The sequence below is a fragment of the Erpetoichthys calabaricus genome, chromosome 2, assembly GCF_900747795.2.
Source record: "Erpetoichthys calabaricus chromosome 2, fErpCal1.3, whole genome shotgun sequence".
Taxonomy (NCBI): Eukaryota; Metazoa; Chordata; class Cladistia; order Polypteriformes; family Polypteridae; genus Erpetoichthys; species Erpetoichthys calabaricus.
Genome location: NC_041395.2, coordinates 169,382,991 through 169,407,732, shown reverse-complemented (window position 1 = coordinate 169,407,732; position 24,742 = coordinate 169,382,991). Strand labels below are relative to the sequence as shown.

Genomic DNA, 24,742 nt, shown 5'->3' with positions numbered 1-24,742 from the left:
CTATACTCGGGATGGTTAGGTGTCACTCCAGGAACCAGAATCGGTTTAGGATTTCATGATGTAAACATCCAAAACATGGCAACAAAGTAAAGGAAGCGAGATGTGTCCCCTGAATAGGAAGTCACTCCTTCTGGAATCCCACGCAAGAACAGAAGAGGAGACTCCACCAGTTCCTGAAGGAGCGAGAAGAGTGAGTGCAGGTTTCATGGTGTGGCGGAGACAAGGGTTGATTGAACTCCGTACCCATACCACCAGAATGGCCGAGTGGTTAAGGCGTTGGACTTAAGAGCCAATGGGCAAATGCCCGCGTGGGTTTGATCCCCACTTCTGGTAGCTTCTTGTTCAAGAGCACCTCTTCTGTACAATCTTGACTTTGTGAAATGCTCTCACCTTCTGAAGATTAAGTGTGGCATTTTCACAACGTGGATCTTCAGCTCAACTGAAAATACATTAAAGGGATAAATGTATTTCAGATTAGTGTTCTTGTTTCAATTCCACTGGGCAGTATGCTTTCAAAAGTTTGTATACTGGTAGCACCACCAGTTAGCCAAACCACAAAGGAACTTCTGCAATCTTTATTAACTTGGTAATGCCAAAGCAGAGAAGGAAAGAATCAAAATTAAGCCAACTGTTAACCCTCAATTAACATGCTCGTCCCTATCAGAGAAGTGGGTGGAACCAAGCAGGCTTGTGGTGGTTTGGCCTTGTAGCTCAGAGGCAGAGCATTGGTCTCGTAAACCAGGGGTCGTGAGTTCAAACCTCACCAAGGCCTTGTCCCTCTCTGTGTTCAAGACCTTCAGCACCAGAGGGCATTTTTAAGCGACTTAACCTAGACATTCATTGAAGGGAAAATCTTTCCTGGTTTCGCTGAATCCTCAGACAGGATAGAATTTCTAGGTGCACGGAATTATGAAGGCATTTTCTTCACAATGATCATCAATGTGTTTGTTAAACACATTCTCTAATGAACGTGTGTCTTGAGGTTAGGAAATCCTTTGCTTCTAACAAGGAATGACCGAAAAAGTATTTGGAGGGAAGGGGCTTGACAGGGTGCTAAAGTAAAATTTCTGCAATCGTCACGATCTCAGGCCAGCTTTCACGTTGTCTGGAAAACAGATAAAAAGGAAAATGAAGGTTGTAAATTACATAGAATTCGGTTACTTTCTTTTCATTTCACTGGCTAAAATGCTTGTGTTTTGAGACACGTGAAAGTGCATTGATAAGTTAAAAAAAGTGTAGCCTGCAGAAATGAAAACGGACTAAGGAATCGTGCTTCTGGTACTTCAACAGAAGTCAAAATCCGCTCATAAAATTACTCCATTTGGCCCCTTTCTAAATCTTGTCTCAATCTGTCGTTTGTAAAAGTTGACACATGTCCTGTGTAGAAACGTGGCAAAAAAAAAAAAATAGAAAAAAATAGAAAAGGAACCAACGGAGGCACCTCCAATGCTGAGGGTAAAAGGCGACAGTGTTTTAAGGGAAATGTTGCCTTGGCCTGAGAGTTGTTCTTTGAATGAAGCTGACAGAAAACTGGCAAGTGCACAAGCGGCAACAGTCCCATCTCCTCAAAAACCCAAACAGTCACTCGGAGTGACGAAAAGTCTGTTCTAGCCCTTAACCTTTTCCTTTTTGCCACTCTGACAGAACGGTTCGCAGCACAGTCTGTCAGAGAAAGCCAGTCTTCCGAAAAGATCAAAGGTTCATGTTGCCAGCAGACTTCCCCGAGGCAGGGCGAACCCGCAAGACGTAACGACTTTACGCCTTGCTCCATGCTTTACCAATCAACCATCCATCATCAAAGTCCACTTTGCGCTGTAAAATCCTGCTTAAGAACGGCAACGTGCTCAGAGTAACATTCCAGAGAACAGTTAGTGAACCATCAAAATCGCAACATTTTATTCTTCAGGTAACCCGAATTCCTCTAGCAAAATCAGTCCCTGTCCAGATGTTAAATAATGAGCATTGGCTTAGGTCGTGTCCATAAAAGAGCATTCGAATTGTTATCAGGCATAACCTCCTCTGCGGGTTTTCCACCCACTCGTCTAAAAACTGTGGACACTCCTCTCACACTGTAACCGCAAGATTTGGATGTTTTATACTGGAACCCAGCGGGGGTCAGCAAACGTCTTCTTCCATGAAAAGAATGAATTGACAAGGGAGAGTCGCTCCCTCCAAATTGCGACAACAGAGATCGTCATTAAAATTAGTCATCAAGCCATTGATTTGATTAATGGAATGTGATATTGCCTAGGCATATGAAGTTCTTCCATCAAACCCTATTTGAAGACCTCTCCACATTTTTATGGATATGAACAAGACTCAGAAAATAATTACACTTGCATGATCGTCAGAAGGTACCCGGTAATTACATCTGCTCCTCTTTGTCATTGCCAGGATCCTTAGTCAGGCTTGGCAGAGTGGTTTCCACACCGAACACTGATACAGGATTCGCTTTTTTTCTCTGAGTACAGTCAGACAAACTGAGTTTATGCCACACGAGGTTAAGGAGAAGTTGAACCTCCCAAATTAATGTTGGACCTTTTCAGAGCTGACATCGTCACAGGATAACCTCACCTGGCTGAGTTTCACTAGCTGGCAGGAAGGACACCTAATTTGCCAAAAACTAAGAGTGTGCCATGATTAGCCGCCCGACTCCTCAACAGCAGTCGTTTCAAATCCAAACAAATCCTCCCAGTGAATCTGTCAAGCTTTTCAGTGCGACGGGAGCTATACTCGGGATGGTTAGGTGTCACTCCAGGAACCAGAATCGGTTTAGGATTTCATGATGTAAACATCCAAAACATGGCAACAAAGTAAAGGAAGCGAGATGTGTCCCCTGAATAGGAAGTCACTCCTTCTGGAATCCCACGCAAGAACAGAAGAGGAGACTCCACCAGTTCCTGAAGGAGCGAGAAGAGTGAGTGCAGGTTTCATGGTGTGGCGGAGACAAGGGTTGATTGAACTCCCCACCCATACCACCAGAATGGCCGAGTGGTTAAGGCGTTGGACTTAAGATCCTATGGGCAAATGCCCGCGTGGGTTCGATCCCCACTTCTGGTAGCTTCTTGTTCAAGAGCACCTCTTCTGTACAATCTTGACTTTGTGAAATGCTCTCACCTTCTGAAGATTAAGTGTGGCATTTTCACAACATGGATCTTCAGCTCAACTGAAAATACATTAAAGGGATAAATGTATTTCAGATTAGTGTTCTTGTTTCAATTCCACTGGGCAGTATGCTTTCAAAAGTTTGTATACTGGTAGCACCACCAGTTAGCCAAACCACAAAGGAACTTCTGCAATCTTTATTAACTTGGTAATGCCAAAGCAGAGAAAGAAAGAATCAAAATTAAGCCAACTGTTAACCCTCAATTAACATGCTCGTCCCTATCAGAGAAGTGGGTGGACCCAAACAGGCTTGTGGTGGTTTGGCCTTGTAGCTCAGAGGCAGAGCATTGGTTTTGTAAACCAGGGGTCGTGAGTTCAAACCTCACCAAGGCCTTGTCCCTCTCTGTGTTCAAGACCTTCAGCACCAGAGGGCATTTTTAAGCGACTTAACCTAGACATTCATTGAAGGGAAAATCTTTCCTGGTTTCGCTGAATCCTCAGACAGGATAGAATTTCTAGGGGCACGGAATTATGAAGGCATTTTCTTCACAATGATCATCAATGTGTTTGTTAAACATGTTCTCTAATGAACGTGTGTCTTGAGGTTAGGAAATCCTTTGCTTCTAACAAGGAATGACCGAAAAAGTATTTGGAGGGAAGGGGCTTGACAGGGTGCTAAAGTAAAATTTCTGCAATCGTCACGATCTCAGACCAGCTTTCACGTTGTCTGGAAAACAGATAAAAAGGAAAATGAAGGTTGTAAATTACATAGAATTCGGTTACTTTCTTTTCATTTCACTGGCTAAAATGCTTGTGTTTTGAGACACGTGAAAGTGCATTGATAAGTTAAAAAAAGTGTAGCCTGCAGAAATGAAAACGGACTAAGGAATCGTGCTTCTGGTACTTCAACAGAAGTCAAAATCCGCTCATAAAATTACTCCATTTGGCCCCTTTCTAAATCTTGTCTCAATCTGTCGTTTGTAAAAGTTGACACATGTCCTGTGTAGAAACGTGGCAAAAAAAAAAAAATAGAAAAAAATAGAAAAGGAACCAACGGAGGCACCTCCAATGCTGAGGGTAAAAGGCGACAGTGTTTTAAGGGAAACGTTGCCTGGGCCTGAGAGTTGTTCTTTGAATGAAGCTGACAGAAAACTGGCAAGTGCACAAGCGGCAACAGTCCCATCTCCTCAAAAACCCAAACAGTCACTCGGAGTGACGAAAAGTCTGTTCTAGCCCTTAACCTTTTCCTTTTTGCCACTCTGACAGAACGGTTCGCAGCACAGTCTGTCAGAGAAAGCCAGTCTTCCGAAAAGATCAAAGGTTCATGTTGAAAGCAGACTTCCCCGAGGCAGGGCCGAACCCGCAAGACGTAACGACTTTACGCCTTGCTCCATGCTTTACCAATCAACAATCCATCATCAAAGTCCACTTTGCGCTGTAAAATCCTGCTTAAGACGGCAACGGGCTCAGAGTAACGTTCCAGAGAACAGTTAGTGAACCATCAAAAATCGCAACATTTTATTCTTCAGGTAACCCGAATTCCTCTAGCAAAATCAGTCCCTGTCCAGATGTTAAATAATGAGCATTGGCTTAGGTCGTGTCCATAAAAGAGCATTCGAATTGTTATCAGGCTTAACCTCCTCTGCGGGTTTTCCACCCACTCGTCTAAAAACTGTGGACACTCCTCTCACACTGTAACCGCAAGATTTGGATGTTTTATACTGGAACCCAGCGGGGGGGTCAGCAAACGTCTTCTTCCATGAAAAGAATGAATTGACAAGGGAGAGTCGCTCCCTCCAAATTGCGACAACAGAGATCGTCATTAAAATTAGTCATCAAGCCATTGATTTGATTAATGGAATGTGATATTGCCTAGGCATATGAAGTTCTTCCATCAAACCCTATTTGAAGACCTCTCCACATTTTTTATGGATATGAACAAGACTCAGAAAATAATTACACTTGCATGATCGTCAGAAGGTACCCGGTAATTACATCTGCTCCTCTTTGTCATTGCCAGGATCCTTAGTCAGGCTTGGCAGAGTGGTTTCCACACCGAACACTGATACAGGATTCGCTTTTTTTTCTCTGAGTACAGTCAGACAAACTGAGTTTATGCCACACGAGGTTAAGGAGAAGTTGAACCTCCCAAATTAATGTTGGACCTTTTCAGAGCTGACATCGTCACAGGATAACCTCACCTGGCTGAGTTTCACTAGCTGGCAGGAAGGACACCTAATTTGCCAAAAACTAAGAGTGTGCCATGATTAGCCGCCGCGACTCCTCAACAGCAGTCGTTTCAAATCCAAACAAATCCTCCCAGTGAATCTGTCAAGCTTTTCAGTGCGACGGGAGCTATACTCGGGATGGTTAGGTGTCACTCCAGGAACCAGAATCGGTTTAGGATTTCATGATGTAAACATCCAAAACATGGCAACAAAGTAAAGGAAGCGAGATGTGTCCCCTGAATAGGAAGTCACTCCTTCTGGAATCCCACGCAAGAACAGAAGAGGAGACTCCACCAGTTCCTGAAGGAGCGAGAAGAGTGAGTGCAGGTTTCATGGTGTGGCGGAGACAAGGGTTGATTGAACTCCCCACCCATACCACCAGAATGGCCGAGTGGTTAAGGCGTTGGACTTAAGATCCTATGGGCAAATGCCCGCGTGGGTTCGATCCCCACTTCTGGTAGCTTCTTGTTCAAGAGCACCTCTTCTGTACAATCTTGACTTTGTGAAATGCTCTCACCTTCTGAAGATTAAGTGTGGCATTTTCACAACATGGATCTTCAGCTCAACTGAAAATACATTAAAGGGATAAATGTATTTCAGATTAGTGTTCTTGTTTCAATTCCACTGGGCAGTATGCTTTCAAAAGTTTGTATACTGGTAGCACCACCAGTTAGCCAAACCACAAAGGAACTTCTGCAATCTTTATTAACTTGGTAATGCCAAAGCAGAGAAAGAAAGAATCAAAATTAAGCCAACTGTTAACCCTCAATTAACATGCTCGTCCCTATCAGAGAAGTGGGTGGACCCAAACAGGCTTGTGGTGGTTTGGCCTTGTAGCTCAGAGGCAGAGCATTGGTTTTGTAAACCAGGGGTCGTGAGTTCAAACCTCACCAAGGCCTTGTCCCTCTCTGTGTTCAAGACCTTCAGCACCAGAGGGCATTTTTAAGCGACTTAACCTAGACATTCATTGAAGGGAAAATCTTTCCTGGTTTCGCTGAATCCTCAGACAGGATAGAATTTCTAGGGGCACGGAATTATGAAGGCATTTTCTTCACAATGATCATCAATGTGTTTGTTAAACATGTTCTCTAATGAACGTGTGTCTTGAGGTTAGGAAATCCTTTGCTTCTAACAAGGAATGACCGAAAAAGTATTTGGAGGGAAGGGGCTTGACAGGGTGCTAAAGTAAAATTTCTGCAATCGTCACGATCTCAGACCAGCTTTCACGTTGTCTGGAAAACAGATAAAAAGGAAAATGAAGGTTGTAAATTACATAGAATTCGGTTACTTTCTTTTCATTTCACTGGCTAAAATGCTTGTGTTTTGAGACACGTGAAAGTGCATTGATAAGTTAAAAAAAGTGTAGCCTGCAGAAATGAAAACGGACTAAGGAATCGTGCTTCTGGTACTTCAACAGAAGTCAAAATCCGCTCATAAAATTACTCCATTTGGCCCCTTTCTAAATCTTGTCTCAATCTGTCGTTTGTAAAAGTTGACACATGTCCTGTGTAGAAACGTGGCAAAAAAAAAAAAATAGAAAAAAATAGAAAAGGAACCAACGGAGGCACCTCCAATGCTGAGGGTAAAAGGCGACAGTGTTTTAAGGGAAACGTTGCCTTGGCCTGAGAGTTGTTCTTTGAATGAAGCTGACAGAAAACTGGCAAGTGCACAAGCGGCAACAGTCCCATCTCCTCAAAAACCCAAACAGTCACTCGGAGTGACGAAAAGTCTGTTCTAGCCCTTAACCTTTTCCTTTTTGCCACTCTGACAGAACGGTTCGCAGCACAGTCTGTCAGAGAAAGCCAGTCTTCCGAAAAGATCAAAGGTTCATGTTGAAACAGACTTCCCCGAGGCAGGGCGAACCCGCAAGACGTAACGACTTTACGCCTTGCTCCATGCTTTACCAATCAACAATCCATCATCAAAGTCCACTTTGCGCTGTAAAATCCTGCTTAAGAACGGCAACGTGCTTAGAGTAACGTTCCAGAGAACAGTTAGTGAACCATCGAAATCGCAACATTTTATTCTTCAGGCAACCCGAATTCCTCTAGCAAAATCAGTCTCTGTCCAGATGTTAAATAATGAGCATTGGCTTAGGTCGTGTCCATAAAAGAGCATTCGAATTGTTATCAGGCTTAACCTCCTCTGCGGGTTTTCCACCCACTCGTCTAAAAACTGTGGACACTCCTCTCACACTGTAACCGCAAGATTTGGATGTTTTATACCGGAACCCAGCGGGGGTCAGCAAACGTCTTCTTCCATGAAAAGAATGAATTGACAAGGGAGAGTCGCTCCCTCCTAATTGCGACAACAGAGATCGTCATTAAAATTAGTCATCAAGCCATTGATTTGATTAATGGAATGTGATATTGCCTAGGCATATGAAGTTCTTCCATCAAACCCTATTTGAAGACCTCTCCACATTTTTATGGATATGAACAAGACTCAGAAAATAATTACACTTGCATGATCGTCAGAAGGTACCCGGTAATTACATCTGCTCCTCTTTGTCATTGCCAGGATCCTTAGTCAGGCTTGGCAGAGTGGTTTCCACACCGAACACTGATACAGGATTCGCTTTTTTTCTCTGAGTACAGTCAGACAAACTGAGTTTATGCCACACGAGGTTAAGGAGGAGTTGAACCTCCCAAATTAATGTTGGACCTTTTCAGAGCTGACATCGTCACAGGATAACCTCACCTGGCTGAGTTTCACTAGCTGGCAGGAAGGACACCTAATTTGCCAAAAACTAAGAGTGTGCCATGATTAGCCGCCCGACTCCTCAACAGCAGTCGTTTCAAATCCAAACAAATCCTCCCAGTGAATCTGTCAAGCTTTTCAGTGCGACGGGAGCTATACTCGGGATGGTTAGGTGTCACTTCAGGAACCAGAATCGGTTTAGGATTTCATGATGTAAACATCCAAAACATGGCAACAAAGTAAAGGAAGCGAGATGTGTCCCCTGAATAGGAAGTCACTCCTTCTGGAATCCCACGCAAGAACAGAAGAGGAGACTCCACCAGTTCCTGAAGGAGCGAGAAGAGTGAGTGCAGGTTTCATGGTGTGGCGGAGACAAGGGTTGATTGAACTCCCCACCCATACCACCAGAATGGCCGAGTGGTTAAGGCGTTGGACTTAAGATCCTATGGGCAAATGCCCGCGTGGGTTGGATCCCCACTTCTGGTAGCTTCTTGTTCAAGAGCACCTCTTCTGTACAATCTTGACTTTGTGAAATGCTCTCACCTTCTGAAGATTAAGTGTGGCATTTTCACAACATGGATCTTCAGCTCAACTGAAAATACATTAAAGGGATAAATGTATTTCAGATTAGTGTTCTTGTTTCAATTCCACTGGGCAGTATGCTTTCAAAAGTTTGTATACTGGTAGCACCACCAGTTAGCCAAACCACAAAGGAACTTCTGCAATCTTTATTAACTTGGTAATGCCAAAGCAGAGAAGGAAAGAATCAAAATTAAGCCAACTGTTAACCCTCAATTAACATGCTCGTCCCTATCAGAGAAGTGGGTGGACCCAAACAGGCTTGTGGTGGTTTGGCAGAGGCAGAGCATTGGTCTTGTAAACCAGGGGTTGTGAGTTCAAACCTCACCAAGGCCTTGTCCCTCTCTGTGTTCAAGACCTTCAGCACCAGAGGGCTTTGTTAAGCGACTTAACCTAGACATTCATTGAAGGGAAAATCTTTCCTGGTTTCGCTGAATCCTCAGACAGGATAGAATTTCTAGGTGCACGGAATTATGAAGGCATTTTCTTCACAATGATCATCAATGTGTTTGTTAAACACATTCTCTAATGAACGTGTGTCTTGAGGTTAGGAAATCCTTTGCTTCTAACAAGGAATGACCGAAAAAGTATTTGGAGGGAAGGGGCTTGACAGGGTGCTAAAGTAAAATTTCTGCAATCGTCACGATCTCAGACCAGCTTTCACGTTGTCTGGAAAACAGATAAAAAGGAAAATGAAGGTTGTAAATTACATAGAATTCGGTTACTTTCTTTTCATTTCACTGGCTAAAATGCTTGTGTTTTGAGACACGTGAAAGTGCATTGATAAGTTAAAAAAAGTGTAGCCTGCAGAAATGAAAACGGACTAAGGAATCGTGCTTCTGGTACTTCAACAGAAGTCAAAATCCGCTCATAAAATTACTCCATATGGCCCCTTTCTAAATCTTGTCTCAATCTGTCGTTTGTAAAAGTTGACACATGTCCTGTGTAGAAACGTGGCAAAAAAAAAAAAAATAGAAAAAAATAGAAAAGGAACCAACGGAGGCACCTCCAATGCTGAGGGTAAAAGGCGACAGTGGTTTAAGGGAAATGTTGCCTTGGCCTGAGAGTTGTTCTTTGAATGAAGCTGACAGAAAACTGGCAAGTGCACAAGCGGCAACAGTCCCATCTCCTCAAAAACCCAAACAGTCACTCGGAGTGACGAAAAGTCTGTTCTAGCCCTTAACCTTTTCCTTTTTGCCACTCTGACAGAACGGTTCGCAGCACAGTCTGTCAGAGAAAGCCAGTCTTCCGAAAAGATCAAAGGTTCACGTTGCCAGCAGACTTCCCCGAGGCAGGGTGAACCCGCAAGACGTAACGACTTTACGCCTTGCTCCATACTTTACCAATCAACCATCCTTCATCAAAGTCCACTTTGCTGTGTAAAATCCTGCTTAAGAACGGCAACGTGCTCAGAGTAACATTCCAGAGAACAGTTAGTGAACCATCGAAATCGCAACATTTTATTCTTCAGGTAACCCGAATTCCTCTAGCAAAATCAGTCTCTGTCCAGATGTTAAATAATGAGCATTGGCTTAGGTCGTGTCCATAAAAGAGCATTCGAATTGTTATCAGGCTTAACCTCCTCTGCGGGTTTTCCACCCACTCGTCTAAAAACTGTGGACACTCCTCTCACACTGTAACCGCAAGATTTGGATGTTTTATACCGGAACCCAGCGGGGGTCAGCAAACGTCTTCTTCCATGAAAAGAATGAATTGACAAGGGAGAGTCGCTCCCTCCTAATTGCGACAACAGAGATCGTCATTAAAATTAGTCATCAAGCCATTGATTTGATTAAAGTAATGTGATTTTGCCTAGGCATATGAAGTTCTTCCATCAAACCCTATTTGAAGACCTCTCCACATTTTTATGGATATGAACAAGACTCAGAAAATAATTTCACTTGCATGATCATCGGAAGGTACCCGGTAATTACATCTGCTCCTCTTTGTCATTGCCAGGATCCTTAGTCAGGCTTGGCAGAGTGGTTTCCACACCGAACACTGATACGGGATTCGCTTTTTTTCTCTGAGTACAGTCAGACAAACTGAGTTTATGCCACACGAGGTTAAGGAGCAGTTGAACCTCCCAAATTAAAGTTGGACCTTTTTAGAGCTGACATCGTCACAGGATAACCTCACCTGGCTGAGTTTCACTAGCTGGATCGAAGGACACCTAATTTGCCAAAAACTAAGAGTGTGCCATGATTAGCCACCCGACTCCTGAACGGCAATCGTTTCAAATCCAAACAAATCCTCCCAGTGAATCTGTCAAGCTTTTCAGTGCGACGGGAGCTATACTCGGGATGGTTAGGTGTCACTCCAGGAACCAGAATCGGTTTAGGATTTCATGATGTAAACATCCAAAACATGGCAACAAAGTAAAGGAAGCGAGATGTGTCCCCTGAATAGGAAGTCACTCCTTCTGGAATCCCACGCAAGAACAGAAGAGGAGACTCCACCAGTTCCTGAAGGAGCGAGAAGAATGAGTGCAGGTTTCATGGTGTGGCGGAGACAAGGGTTGATTGAACACCCCACCCATACCACCAGAATGGCCGAGTGGTTAAGGCGTTGGACTTAAGATCCAATGGGCAAATGCCCACGTGGGTTCGATCCCCACTTCTGGTAGCTTCTTGTTCAAGAGCACCTCTTCTGTACAATCTTGACTTTGTGAAATGCTCCCACCTTCTGAAGATTAAGTGTGGCATTTTCACAACGTGGATCTTCAGCTCAACTGAAAATACATTAAAGGCATAAATGTATTTCAGATTAGTGTTCTTGTTTCAATTCCACTGGGCAGTATGCTTTCAAAAGTTTGTATACTGGTAGCACCACCAGTTAGCCAAACCACAAAGGAACTTCTGCAATCTTTATTAACTTGGTAATGCCAAAGCAGAGAAGGAAAGAATCAAAATTAAGCCAACTGTTAACCCTCAATTAACATGCTCGTCCCTATCAGAGAAGTGGGTGGACCCAAGCAGGCTTGTGGTGGTTTGGCCTTGTAGCTCAGAGGCAGAGCATTGGTCTCGTAAACCAGGGGTCATAAGTTCAAACCTCACCAAGGCCTTGTTCCTCTCTGTGTTCAAGACCTTCAGCACCAGAGGGCATTTTTAAGCGACTCAACCTAGACATTCATTTCAGAGGTTGAAGGGTAAATCTTTCCTGGTTTCGCTGAATCCCTCAGACAGGATAGAATTTCTAGGTGCATGAAATTATGAAGGCATTTTGTTCACAATGATCATCAATGTGTTTGTTAAACACATTCTCTAATGAACGTGTGTCTTGAGGTTAGGAAAGCCTTTGCTTCTAACAAGGAATGACCGAAAAAGTATTTGGAGGGAAGGGGCTTGACAGGGTGCTAAAGTAAAATGTCTGCAATCGTCACGATCTCAGGCCAGCTTTCACGTTGTCTGGAAAACACATAAAAAGGAAAATGAAGGTTGTAAATTACATAGAATTCGGTTACTTTCTTTTCATTTCACTGGCTAAAATTCTTGTGTTTTTTTTGTTTTTTGTTTTTTTTTTAATATTTTTATTTTATTAATTTTCATTGTAATCATTCCATACAAACAGATCAATTTATAACCCAACAAATTTGAAAACAAATCAAACCCCACCCCTGAGAAGGAGAGCTTACCTATAGGAAAATTGCTTTAAGCTTTTTAATAGGCAACATTAGACAAAAGAAGGGGAGAAGTAAATATCTATATAAATAAGAGATGGAGAAGGGAGTTAAATGCAATAATAGTTAATTCTCTTATTCTAAAATAATATTGATTAAATCCTGCCAAGTTTTGAAAAAATTTTGTACAGATCCTCTAACTGAAAATTTGATTTTTTCCAATTTCAAATAATATAAAACATCGGTTTCCCACTGACTTATAAGAGGAGAATTAGGATTCTTCCAATTTAACAAAATAAGTCTGCGTGCCAAGAGTGTAGTGAATGCAATCACCGTTTGCTTGTCCTTCTCCAATTCCAGTCCATCTGGAAGGACACCAAACACAGCTGTTAGTGGGTTAGGAGGGATTGTGATACTAAGGCTGTCTGAGAGGCACTTAAAAATTTTTGTCCAAAATGATGTTAGTTTGGTGCAGGCCCAGAACATGTGACCCAGTGAGGCAGGAGCTTGGTTGCAGCGCTTGCAGGTTGGATCCTGGCCTGGAAACATTTTGGACAGTTTTAAGCGAGACAGATGAGCTCGATATATAATTTTTAGTTGAATAATTCTATGCTTTGGCATATAGAACTCGAGTGAATTCTCTGCTTTGCTACCTTGCACTCCTTTTCTGATATATTGATTAAGAGATCTTCTTCCCAATGTCCTCTTGGATCTTTGAAAGGTAGGGACTCTAATAAGATTTTTATATATTGCGGAAATAGTGTTTGTTTCCTCGGAATTGAGCAGTATTTTTTCCAGCATTGTGGAGGGTGCAAGGTGGGGGAAATCGGGCAATTTCTGTTTAACAAAATTTCTAATTTGAAGATAGTAAAAGAAATGTGTAGCTGGGAGGTTACATTTTGAACGTAATTGTTCAAAAGATGTAAATATGTTGTCTATATAAAGATCTCTGAGCATTTTAATCCCAAAACTTTTCCAAGTATTAAAAACTGGATATACTTGCGAAGGTTGAAAGAGGTGGTTCCCTTGCAGAGGTGCCACTGATAAAAGATTTTCCATCTTAAAATGCTTCCTAATTTGGTTCCATATTCTGAGTGAGTAAAGCACAATTGGGTTATTAGTATATTTGCGATAACTTTCATTTATTGGAGAGCAGAGCAGGGAATATAAAGAAGTGCTACAGGATTTTACTTCTATTGCAGACCAAGCCTGTGTATGTGCATTTATTTGTGTCCAGGTTTTTATGGCTTGTATGTTTGCTGTCCAGTAATAAAACTGAAAATTAGGTAAAGCCATGCCACCTTCTGCCTGAGGTCTTTGTAGGGTCGCTCTTCGGATACGTGGGTGTTTTGAGTTCCAAATGAATGAGGTTATTATTGAATCTAACTGTTTAAAAAACGATTTAAGATTCCCCATGAGTTGTTGCATTTTAGCCTGTTGTTGCATTGATATTTATAATTATAAGGATTACAAGAATAGATTAGATATAACCTGCTCTCCTTCTCTCCCCCCTTTATCCCCCCCCCCCCCCCATTTTGCCTCCCCACATGAGGCTAGATCCCACTTCGCGATGTTCCAGTCCTCTGACATACGAAGAGACAGAGCACGTCCAAAACAAAACAAACCCCACCCTGCAGCGGCGTTACAGAATTAAAACAGAGATATCTTTTACAGTTAAATCCTTAATACTATCTGCCGAAAATGTTCTCATTAACAATATTTAAGCTTGAAATAATCTTCAGTGCTTTTAAGTTAAGATATTAAGATTTAAAAAAAAAAAAAAAAACAAAAAAAAAAAACAACCCTGGGAATGATTTTAAAAACTAGTCTAGGATAAACCTGGTAATTCATACTGTAATAGTATAATAGTAATTGTATAAATAGTAGAACAAGCAATAAACCAAGGGTATGAAGTTAAACAGTCTACTTTAAGGTATAGTAAAATAAAAAATAAATAAATAAATAAATAAAATAAAAAAAAAAAAAAAAAAAAACCAATCCTACTTTAATCGCTTCCACATTTTCACACTCACGTCTATAACTCTATAACTCTGATTAAAACATAAACATATAACATATAAAGTCCAGATAAAAAAAAAAAAAAAGAAAATAAGGGATGTATAATTATAATACCAGTCTCTTTAAACATGGATCCAGCGATCAGATCATAGGTCCTTCCCGTGCCTTGATAGAATACGGCTCTTTAATTTTAATTAACTTTCAAAAAAGTGTCGGAAACAGCTTCTTTAATTCTTTTCCAGCTTCTTCTTTGCTGAAGAAAATATAATGTCGATCTTGAACTTTCACTTTCAGTTTGGCAGGATACAAGAGGCTGTATTTGATATCGGCTTCCCGTAGCATCCTTTTAATGTCGATGTAGGATCTGCGTTTTGCAGCTGTTGATGGTGAGAAATCGGGAAAAATACGAATAAGATTATTTTCGAATATAATCTCTTGCTTGTGTCTGAGAAGTGCCATCACATCAAGCTTACATCTTAGTCGTTCGAAGCGGACAATAAAAGACCTAGGTTTAAAGGCGCTTGGTATCTTTGTACGATAAGCTGTGGCTATCTCATTGTCGAGTTTAAAGTCATCTCCAATTATTTTAGACAGTAATTCTACTGCAAATTTCACTGGGCTTGAGCTTTCTCGTTTCTCAGGTATACCCTCAATTCTTATATTATTTCTTCTGCACCCATCCTCCAGGGCTGCAAGTCTGTCTCCAAGTTTTTTGCATTCTGAGTTCGCAGCTGTGGCTTTTTCATCGGCGTTAGATGCCAGTTGTTCCGCTGTTTCCACTCAAGCCGTGAGTCCCTGCTTAACGTCTTCCAGCTGATCTGAAACGTCATTAATATGATCATCAAGCCTTTTCAGTTTGGAATTAGTTTCTTCAATGTGTTCACTAATTTCTCCAACATGCCTTTAAAGTTCACGTCGAAACGTTTAAATAGACGCGTTTCCTTATCTTTGTTATCCTTCTTGAGCTCAATGGCCACCTTCTTAAGATCATTTGTGTTATCTTTCTTAAGCTCATTCATGGCCGTAACCATGGGCAGTGGCCAGTGTAGCGATCATCTCTTTCTGTGTAGCGATCATCTCTTTCAGTTCGGACAGTTCGCTTCGGCTTTCGTGCTCCGCAAGTGAAAATGCAGCTCCTGTTACAGGCTCGCGATGAGTAGATGAGAGCACGTCCTGCAGAGCCCTTTCTAGTCTCGAATGATCCTCAGAAATCGGCGATCCCTCGCGACCTGTATCTCTTGCGCCTTCGCTCCCATTTTCACTCTCGACTGGAGGCGATACAATGGAGCGGGGTCCCAGGAATTCTGCGCACTCTTCTGCCTGTTCCAGGTCAGTCTCCATGAGGCCATACCTTACACTTGCACTCAGGCCGGAAGTCTGTCCGGACTTTGATGCAGCTTTAAGTTTCTTTTCCGGTTCTTTCTGACTTTTCTTCTTGTTACTCATGCTTGTATATTGTAGTGGAAGTTCCTTGGTCGGGTTAAATACAGGATACCTCTAAATAATATGAAATACGTGGGAAAATAAAGCCGCTGCTAGCGGAGCTCTGCTTCAGACGTCCATCTCCTTTAAACGGACGAAACCATCATCAAATTGCTTGTGTTTTGAGACACGTGAAAGTGCATTGATAAGTTAAAAAAAAGTGTAGCCTGCAGAAATGAAAACGGACTAAGGAATCGTGCTTCTGGTACTTCAACAGAAGTCAAAATCCGCTCGTAAAATTACTCCATTTGGCCCCTTTCTAAATCTTGTCTCAATCTGTCGTTTGTAAAAGTTGACACATGTCCTGTGTAGAAACGTGGCAAAAAAAAAAAAAATAGAAAAAAAATAGAAAAGGAACCAACGGAGGCACCTCCAATGCTGAGGGCAAAAGGCGACAGTGTTTTAAGGGAAACGTTGCCTTGGCCTGAGAGTTGTTCTTTGAATGAAGCTGACAGAAAACTGGCAAGTGCACAAGCGGCAACAGTCCCATCTCCTCAAAACCCAAACAGTCACTCGGAGTGACGAAAAGTCTGTTCTAGCCCTTAACCTTTTCCTTTTTGCCACTCTGACAGAACGGTTCGCAGCACAGTCTGTCAGAGAAAAGCCAGTCTTTCCGAAAAGATCAAAGGTTCACGTTGGCAGCAGACTTCCCCGAGGCAGGGTGATCCCGCAAGACGTAACGACTTTACGCCTTGCTCCATACTTTACCAATCAACCATCCTTCATCAAATTCCACTTTGCTGTGTAAAATCCTGCTTAAGAACCGGCAACGTGCTTAGAGTAACGTTCCAGAGAAACAGTTAGTGAACCATCGAAATCGCAACATTTTATTCTTCAGGTAACCCGAATTCCTCTAGCAAAATCAGTCCCTGTCCAGATGTTAAATAATGAGCATTGGCTTAGGTCGTATCCATAATAGAGCATTCGAATTGTTATCAGGCTTAACATCCTCTGCGGGTTTTCCACCCACTCGTCTAAAAACTGTGGACACTCCTCTCACACTGTAACCGCAAGATTTGGATGTTTTATATGGGAACCCAGCAGAGGTCAGCAAATGTCTTCTTCCATGAAAAGAATGAACTGACAAGGGAGAGTCGCTCCCTCCAAATTGCGACCACAGAGATCGTCATTAAAATTAGTCATCAAGCCATTGTTTTGATTAAAGGAATGTGTGATTGCCTAGGCATGTGAAGTTCTTCCATCAAACCCTATTTGAAGATCTCTCCACATTTTTATGGATATGAACAAGACTCAGAAAATAAGTACACTGGCATGATCGTCAGAAGGTACCTGGCAATTACATCTGCTCCTCTTTGTCATTGCCAGGGTCCTTATTCAGGCTTGGCAGAGTGGTTTCCACACTGAACACTGATACGGGATTCGCTTTTTTTCTTTGAGTACAGTCAGACAAACTGAGTTTATGCCACACGAGGTTAAGGAGGAGTTGATCCTCCCAAATTAATGTTGGACCTTTTCAGAGCTGACATCGTCACAGGATAACCTCACCTGGCTGAGCTTCACTAGCTGGCAGGAAGGTCACCTAATTTGCCAAATTATTAGCCATACCACCAGAATGGCTGAGTGGTTAATGTGTTGGATTTAAGATCCAATGGGCAAATGCCCGCGTGGGTTCGATCCCTACTTCTGGTAGCTTGTTGTTCAAGAGCACCTCTTCTGTATAATTTGTCTTTGTGAAATGCTCTCACCTTCTGAAGGTTAAGTGTGGCATTTTCACAACGTGGATCTTCAGCTCAACTGAAAATAAATTAAAGGGATAAATGTATTTCAGATTAGTGTTCTTGCTTCAGTTCCACTGGGCAGTACGCTTTCAAAAGTTCATTTACTGGTAGCACCACCAGCCAGCCAAACCACACAGGAACTTCTGCAATCTTTATTAATTTGGCAATGCAAAAGCAGAGAAGGAAAGAATCAAAATTAAGCCAATTGTTAACCCTCAATTAACATGCTCGTCCCTATCAGAGAAGTGGGTGGACCCAAGGTGGCTTGTGGTGGTTTGGCCTTGTAGCTCAGAGGCAGAGCATTCGTTTCGTAAACCAGGGGTCATGAGTTCAAACCTCACCAAGGCCTTGTCCCTGTCCACGCTCAATTCTTTCAGCACAAGTGGGCATTTTTAAGCGTATCAACCCAGACATTTATTTCAGAGGTTGAAGTGAAAATCTTTCCTGGTTTCGCTGAATCCTTCAGACAGGATAGAATTTCTAAGTGCACGGAATTATGAAGGCATTTTTTTCACAATGATCATTAATTTGTTTGTTAAGCACATTCTCTAATGAACATGTATCTTGAGGTTTGGAAAGCCTTTGCTTCTAACAAGGAATGACCAAATAAGTATTTGGAGGGAAGGGGCTTTACAGGGTGATAAAGTACCAATCCCACATTCATTATTATCTGAAGCCTGCTTTAATGTTGTCTGGGAAAGAGGTCAAAGTTACAATGAAATATGTAAATTACATACAATTCAATTGCTTTCTTTTCATTTCATTGGTAAAATGCTTACATTTTGAGACATTTGAAAGTAAACTGATAAGTTTAAGAAATTGTAATCTGCAGTAAAGATAACAGACTAAGGAATTTTGCTTGGGAGCAGTTATGAACGAGAAGAAAAATGTGAAGCTTTAGTAAAAAGAAACCAAAAAACACTTGAGTGAAATGTCCACCTAGGGAAGTCATTTTACTAGGAGAAAGAGTTTAAATCCTGCTGCTATTGCTCTGTTGCAGCCATGAGGCTTCCAGAAAACTTTCTCACCAGGCTCTCATTGATCAGGATCAACGTTATACTACTCAACAGAAAGCCACCTTGGGTTTCAATCCAGAAGCTTGATATTTCCCTTTAGGTATATGACTTAAACTCTGCCTTTTTTGTGAGACTCTCCAGCACACAGATCGCATTCCTACATTTAAAGGCAAATCTGTGAAATGGTGTACTTTTTTGTTTAAGAATGTTTGGAAAACATAGTGGCTTTGAATTGCCTGTGGTTCATTCTACGTCGACACTTTATAAATACATTTGCATCATCACACACCATGTTTTGGAATATCTGTGTGCCTGAAACAATTTTCAGTTTGTTCCACAGTGAAATATCTTTGCAGAAAAATATGATTCTGGGCACTGAGCTTACTTTTCAGCATTTACATGGAAGATGGATTGAATCATTGTAGCAAACAAATATGCTGTCTCTGGTAAACTCAACATTTTCCTACAGATAGGAGGGTTTATAAAAAAGCAAAAAGCATAAAAATAAATTTTAAAAAGATTAAACTCCATTCCTCTTGACTCTAACCCTCTCTTCCGATTCCCTAGATTGGTGCTGCAGTGGTCTGCCCGAGGTGTGATTAAAATGTTGTGCATATGGAGACAGGTTTGTACTCTGAACCTTACTGAGAAAAAAGTTAGCCTGACATTTGACATTTGTTCCTTCATGTTCCAGAGGTGCCATTGTTTAGAAATCATGCAAGTTTTACACAAAATTTTAATCATCTTAGAATAAGTGCAAGGTAAAATATGACCCATGAATGGCATATTAATCATTTACCTTAAAAACAGTGTTCTTTCACCTCTATATGTCATATATTACAAACATGAAAAATAGTTATTGTTAGGAAAAATACAAAAGCTGAGAATTAATGCACAATATATATTCTATATTTTAGTAAGGATTACTGTATGAATATGCTAATGGACACTGAAATGCAACATTTTCACAAATGAGGAAACTATAGTTATAGCTTATGTACCTTCACTAAAATTTGTTAGCTTAGGCAGTCTTATCAGCATTCCTAGTGACTTTCATGTCATCAGAAACAAAGCAGAGGGCCACTGTCATCCTACAGAGAGGCATGTCATGAGGCGGTTTTGACAGATACTGTCCATTAAGCTCCTCCGCTGGGTCTCAACTGTAGAAAAAATCTGGAGCAATAACATTCAAGATCTTGTTGCCCTTCAATGATCACATCAGAGCAGGACAAACGTATCAGAATGATCCAATTCAGACCTTCCACCTGTACTGCTGCTGAAGCTACTGGACAGCACAGTGTTTACTTTAGTGACATGACCATGATAGACAGGCTCCATGTTGCTGTCCTCAGAGCACAGCAACATGTCAGAGGTCCTCCATTCACTCCTCATAGATATCTGACTGGCCCAGCCGCTGTGGTTACAAGTGTCCTAAAGAATGAATGCTGGTATGCAGGGGCTGCCTTACTCTGCCTGTGTAGTGCTATGATGAAAAATAACAACAGGAAGTTAAATTGATCAGGAGAAGAGATGTTGAAAAACAAAATGAAGGTCATGACTAGAAAGCAGTCAAGAAAGACAATAAAGCTCAATCAAACAGAAATCAAAATCAAAAAGACATGCTTATAAAGTTCCATGGCAGAAGAATCCATCCATCCATCCATTAACCAACCCACTGAATCCGAACACAGGGTCACGGGGGTCTGCTGGAGCCAATCCCAGCCAACACAGGGCACAAGGCAGGAACCAATCCCGAGCAGGGTGCCAACCCACCGCAGGGCAGAAGATTAAAGAAACACAAAGTTGGCAAGTGACAGCTCTTTTTAGATTATCCACAGTCTCAGATGAAGACAAAATACTAGTCTTTAATCCCCTTTAATCCCATTACAAAAGTGAAGTCACACATCACAGATATCTGGTTTGTTTTCAAGATAACATTCAGAAAAGGCTCATAAAATTGTGGCAGCTGTAAGAAACCAAAATGGAATTAGAATAATTTTAACAACCTTAAAATACAGACTAAAAATAGAAACTAATGTTTTGTTCAGATTCTCCATTCATCCATTTTCCAACCTGCTGTATCCAAACACAGGGTCACGGGGGTCTGCTGGAGCCAATCCCAGCCAACACAGGGCAGGAACCAATCCCGGGCAGGGTGCCAACCCACAGTGGGACACACACAAACACCAAGCACACACTAGGGCCAATTTAGAATTGCCAATCCACCTAACCTGCATGTCTTTGGACTGTGGGAAGGAAACCGGAGCGCCCAGAGGAAACCCCACACAGACACGGGGAGAACATGCAAACTCCACACAGGGAGGACCTGGGAAGTGAACCCAGGTCTCCCAACTGCGAGGCAGCAGTGCTACCCACTGCGCCACCGTGCCGCCAGTCTCCATTATTCAAAACTGAAAATGTCACTGAAAACCTATAAAATGTGTATGGGAATGTTTAAAAAAAATTAAATCATGAAGCACTGTACAACAGCTTCACCTTAATCCCATGGAGCACCATTGAGATGTCCTGGATAGAACCACCTGCAGACACAACCCTCTGCCAAGAGCCACTGCAGGACTACTATTGTTAATGTGCATAGCTGCTATCATCCATCCATCCATTATCCAACCCGCTATATCCTAACTACAAGGTCAGGGGGTTCTGCTGGAGCCAATCCCAGCCAACACAGGGCACAAGGCAGGAAACAAACCCCAGGCAAGGCGCCAGCCCACCGCAGGACACACACCTACACACACACCAAGCACACACTAGGGACAATTTAGAATCGCCAATGCACCTAACCTGCATGTCTTTGGACTGTGGGAGGAAACCGGAGCACCTGGAGGAAACCCACGCAAACAAGGGGAGAACATGCAAACTCCACGCAGGGAGAACCCAGGAAGCGAACCCGGGTCTCCTAACTGCGAGGCAGCAGTGCTACCCACTGCGCCACCGTGCCGCCCAGCTGCTATCATTTTCCCTTTTTTTTTTTTTTTACTGAACTGTTTGTTTTCCTATATTCTAATTTTGTTATTGTTATTTAAGAAATTAAGGCTGAAATTTCAGTCCAGCAACACAACTTTTGTTTCCTTTTTCCACAGTATATAGTAGGGTGGTCTACACACCAATGCAAAGACTTGATGTTTGTAGAATCATTTGTCCATAAGGCTTATTTTTGCCCATTACAGATAGTTTGATTACCTGTGAAATTTCAGACTGATTGTGTCACATTTAGAGGACTCCATTCTGAACATTTTATTTGTAAGGTTAATATGTACACTATGTACTCTTAACTGGCTCAGTGATTAGTAAAGAACAGAAAAATGAAACAAAGAACATTCTCATATTAAGTTGGAGTTCCCAGAACATTCTAGTAATAATTGGAAGTTTCCTGAAAAGTTTAATATGAAGTAGTGGTTTCAAAAACATTCCAGTAATAAGTAGCCATTTCTGATGACAAAGTCTCAGCAGAAACAAAGCGGCCACTGTTACCAGGCATTCCTCAGTGTCTTAAGATGACAAATGAATCTGAACAACTGAAGTTGGTGGATCTGGTATCAGAAAGAACAACTTCCGTCTTTTATGTCCTTATGGATAAAGGTAAATAGCAGTCTTAGTCATTTCTCAAGAAACTACTAGAACAGTGAACAGATGATTCAGGCTTCAACAAATTTGTGAACACGCATGACCATAGTGAACGATGCAACTGAAAAAGGAGTAAGTCTCATCAAAAAGTATAATGACGTACTGACAAAGGACAAGGAACAGAAACGGTTTATTCTTCAACTGGTCACAAACCACCACAAGAATTTTCCAACTTTATCAAAGACAGGGCTAATGTTGTAGACCTACAAGTGTGGAAAAGTTGTCTGTTGCCATATAGAGTGACCTTGAAATGTTGTTTATTTTTCATTCAAATTTTGTGTGTTTTTCTAAATATGAAAAGGAATAAAACTACCCATGTGGAAAACTTTACTGTGTTAGTTTTTTTTGTTTTTTTTTACCATAATAGTATACAATATACTGTAGTTAATAATGTCATTTTATAGACAAGTTTCCAGACTATGAACGCTATTTTCACAAGATAAATATTGTTAATGATAAAGATGTAATCATATGAATAGAATAGCACTCTTGTATTCAAATCTGTTTAGTATATGTAGTCATACTCCATTATTTTCTTTAACTAGAATTCAGCCCTTGATGGAGCATTCTGACTCTTTGTGCATTTTAGCTCATTGAAATGTCATTGAAAACCATCGCATTTCCTGTACTCAATAGTGAAGATCAGTCAACATTCAGTGCATCACTGTGGTATGTGTATTTAATAATCATTGAACTCTTGTGAATAATTCACTTAAGTAATATTATTCTTTCATATACAATATATATTTTACAGTATATCTAATTATTATGTTACATTTTTCCTTTCTACTAGACATTCTTACCTTTTGTTTTCACTATTATCCTCTATCTGTCTTTGAGAGTATTTCTTAGGCACTGCCAAGAGAAACACAGAGCAAGTTCTTTGTTTCTTAAAAAATCCAGCAAAACGATGGGTGAAAATCCTAGGTAAACATTAATTTGGATTATTGTACTGCAAATATTTTACCTTGCATTTACAATAAATGTTAACACACCCTAACATTTGAGAATCCCACAAACACTATAACAGGGACATGCCGGAGCACCACATCTACTGACCTACTCAGCTTTTAAAATGCAGCCCTCCTTAAGTTTCCAGTCTCTTACAGTGTCTGTAGATGATGACAGCTAAAGGATCAAGGGAAGCTCAGCTAAAAGAGAGAGAATGAGAGGAAACAAGCATCATTCCCTCTGCCGATTGTCTGGGAGGGTCTCCTAGCATTGTCTGATGTGAACTGCGTGCTGAAAGATTCTTTTAACACAAGCTAAGTAAAAAATAATTATTTGTGTTTTGAATACTTTTGGTTGCTGCTGTAGTTACTTTGTTATCATTCTGGTTATGCAGTGGTACTTTAAACAGAACAAACATTCCACAGAGCACACCCAGCATTGAACTAGGTCCATTTGTGGAGCTAATACTCCCAGTTGTACGTATGTAACTGTAATAATTGCTATTGGTCAAAATATTGTTTTTAGTCTGATAATAGCTACAGTCTGTTTAGCCATATCACACACCAGTAGCTGAATAAGTAACTCTTTAGCCCTTTCATACTTTTATGTAAAAGAGCACCTATTGGAAGAGTCATCATGTTTGCTAGAATGGTCCATAAACATTAGCTTTATACTATCATCTCTTCTTCTGTAAATTATTAACATGTAAGGGCTATAAAAAAAGACGAAGCTTCAGTTTATACTTAAGTTTAAACATTGTGATCATGATCTTATTTCTGTTATTGAGTTTTTTCAATTCTTTGTGAAATTTCCTTGATTTTGAGCACTTGCTCTTGTTTAAGGTACTATATTTTTGTACCTTCTTCTGTACCTTGCCTTTTGTGCTCCTTGATTTTTGAATTATTCAAATAAATACTTTAATTATAAAGAAACTTCATTTTGTTATTTTGGGCCAAAGTTTTGATGGTGATCTTCCTGATTTTTCCTCCTAATATTTTTGAGTATTTTTTGACCTTTAAAAACATGTTCCCCATATTGGGCCTAAGAAGACTGTGGTGACCACCTGTGGTGAGGGCTACTAATTGAGAAACTAGTTAAAATGCAATTGGCTCGAGTTTGAGGCCCCAAATTAGCTGGTAATCTGTTACGTCACTTCACATCTTGTTTCTGTTTGGTTACCATTTAAGGAAAAATGAGCAATTAGGAGGACTGAGTCTAAAATAACAAGGCAATTAAAATCAAGGGAAAGATGTCAGTTAACAGCAGAAATTTGTCAGTGATAAATAAAGTATCAAGAAGGAAAATCTGCAACTATTGCCGTGCTCCAGGTTAGGAGTTCAGAGATGCCAGATTGGACATGTACTTTAAAGTTCAATCAGAATCAAACTCCTGTCTAATCCCACAAAGTCTAGCCCAGCATTGAATAGTTCATTATAAGCAGTCAAATTACCACCCAAATACCTGTATTCCGTTCCTGCTCCCAAGCTACAAACATCCATGATCATCACTCCGCTGACTGGCCAATTGGTCTTTAATTTGCATGAGTGGGCAAGTCCAGATAGTTAGATTTCAAAAGTATCTTCCCCGAATGGTTCGGGACCAAAGATACATGTTACAGAATGAATCCTTTAAATTTATTTATTTAAATAAATATGGTGA

At 41.1% G+C, this 24,742-nt stretch overlaps 10 non-coding genes across 10 annotated transcripts; all 10 read left to right on the top strand.

Annotated features, from left to right (window-relative positions):
- The first annotated feature begins 250 nt into the window (after positions 1–250).
- On the top strand, positions 251–333 carry trnal-uaa (transfer RNA leucine (anticodon UAA)). Its single transcript has one exon. It is a non-coding gene; the product is annotated as a tRNA-Leu (tRNA).
- Positions 334–700: 367 nt separating this feature from the next.
- On the top strand, positions 701–772 carry trnat-cgu (transfer RNA threonine (anticodon CGU)). The gene has a single exon. It is a non-coding gene; the product is annotated as a tRNA-Thr (tRNA).
- A 2,205-nt stretch (positions 773–2,977) lies between these two features.
- trnal-uaa (transfer RNA leucine (anticodon UAA)) lies at positions 2,978–3,060 on the top strand. The gene has a single exon. It is a non-coding gene; the product is annotated as a tRNA-Leu (tRNA).
- A 367-nt stretch (positions 3,061–3,427) lies between these two features.
- trnat-ugu (transfer RNA threonine (anticodon UGU)) lies at positions 3,428–3,499 on the top strand. Its single transcript has one exon. It is a non-coding gene; the product is annotated as a tRNA-Thr (tRNA).
- A 2,211-nt stretch (positions 3,500–5,710) lies between these two features.
- trnal-uaa (transfer RNA leucine (anticodon UAA)) lies at positions 5,711–5,793 on the top strand. The gene has a single exon. It is a non-coding gene; the product is annotated as a tRNA-Leu (tRNA).
- A 367-nt stretch (positions 5,794–6,160) lies between these two features.
- On the top strand, positions 6,161–6,232 carry trnat-cgu (transfer RNA threonine (anticodon CGU)). The gene has a single exon. It is a non-coding gene; the product is annotated as a tRNA-Thr (tRNA).
- A 2,204-nt stretch (positions 6,233–8,436) lies between these two features.
- Positions 8,437–8,519, top strand: trnal-uaa (transfer RNA leucine (anticodon UAA)). The gene has a single exon. It is a non-coding gene; the product is annotated as a tRNA-Leu (tRNA).
- Positions 8,520–11,154: 2,635 nt separating this feature from the next.
- Positions 11,155–11,237, top strand: trnal-uaa (transfer RNA leucine (anticodon UAA)). The gene has a single exon. It is a non-coding gene; the product is annotated as a tRNA-Leu (tRNA).
- Positions 11,238–11,604: 367 nt separating this feature from the next.
- On the top strand, positions 11,605–11,676 carry trnat-cgu (transfer RNA threonine (anticodon CGU)). Its single transcript has one exon. It is a non-coding gene; the product is annotated as a tRNA-Thr (tRNA).
- A 5,623-nt stretch (positions 11,677–17,299) lies between these two features.
- On the top strand, positions 17,300–17,382 carry trnal-uaa (transfer RNA leucine (anticodon UAA)). Its single transcript has one exon. It is a non-coding gene; the product is annotated as a tRNA-Leu (tRNA).
- Positions 17,383–24,742: the final 7,360 nt, after the last annotated feature.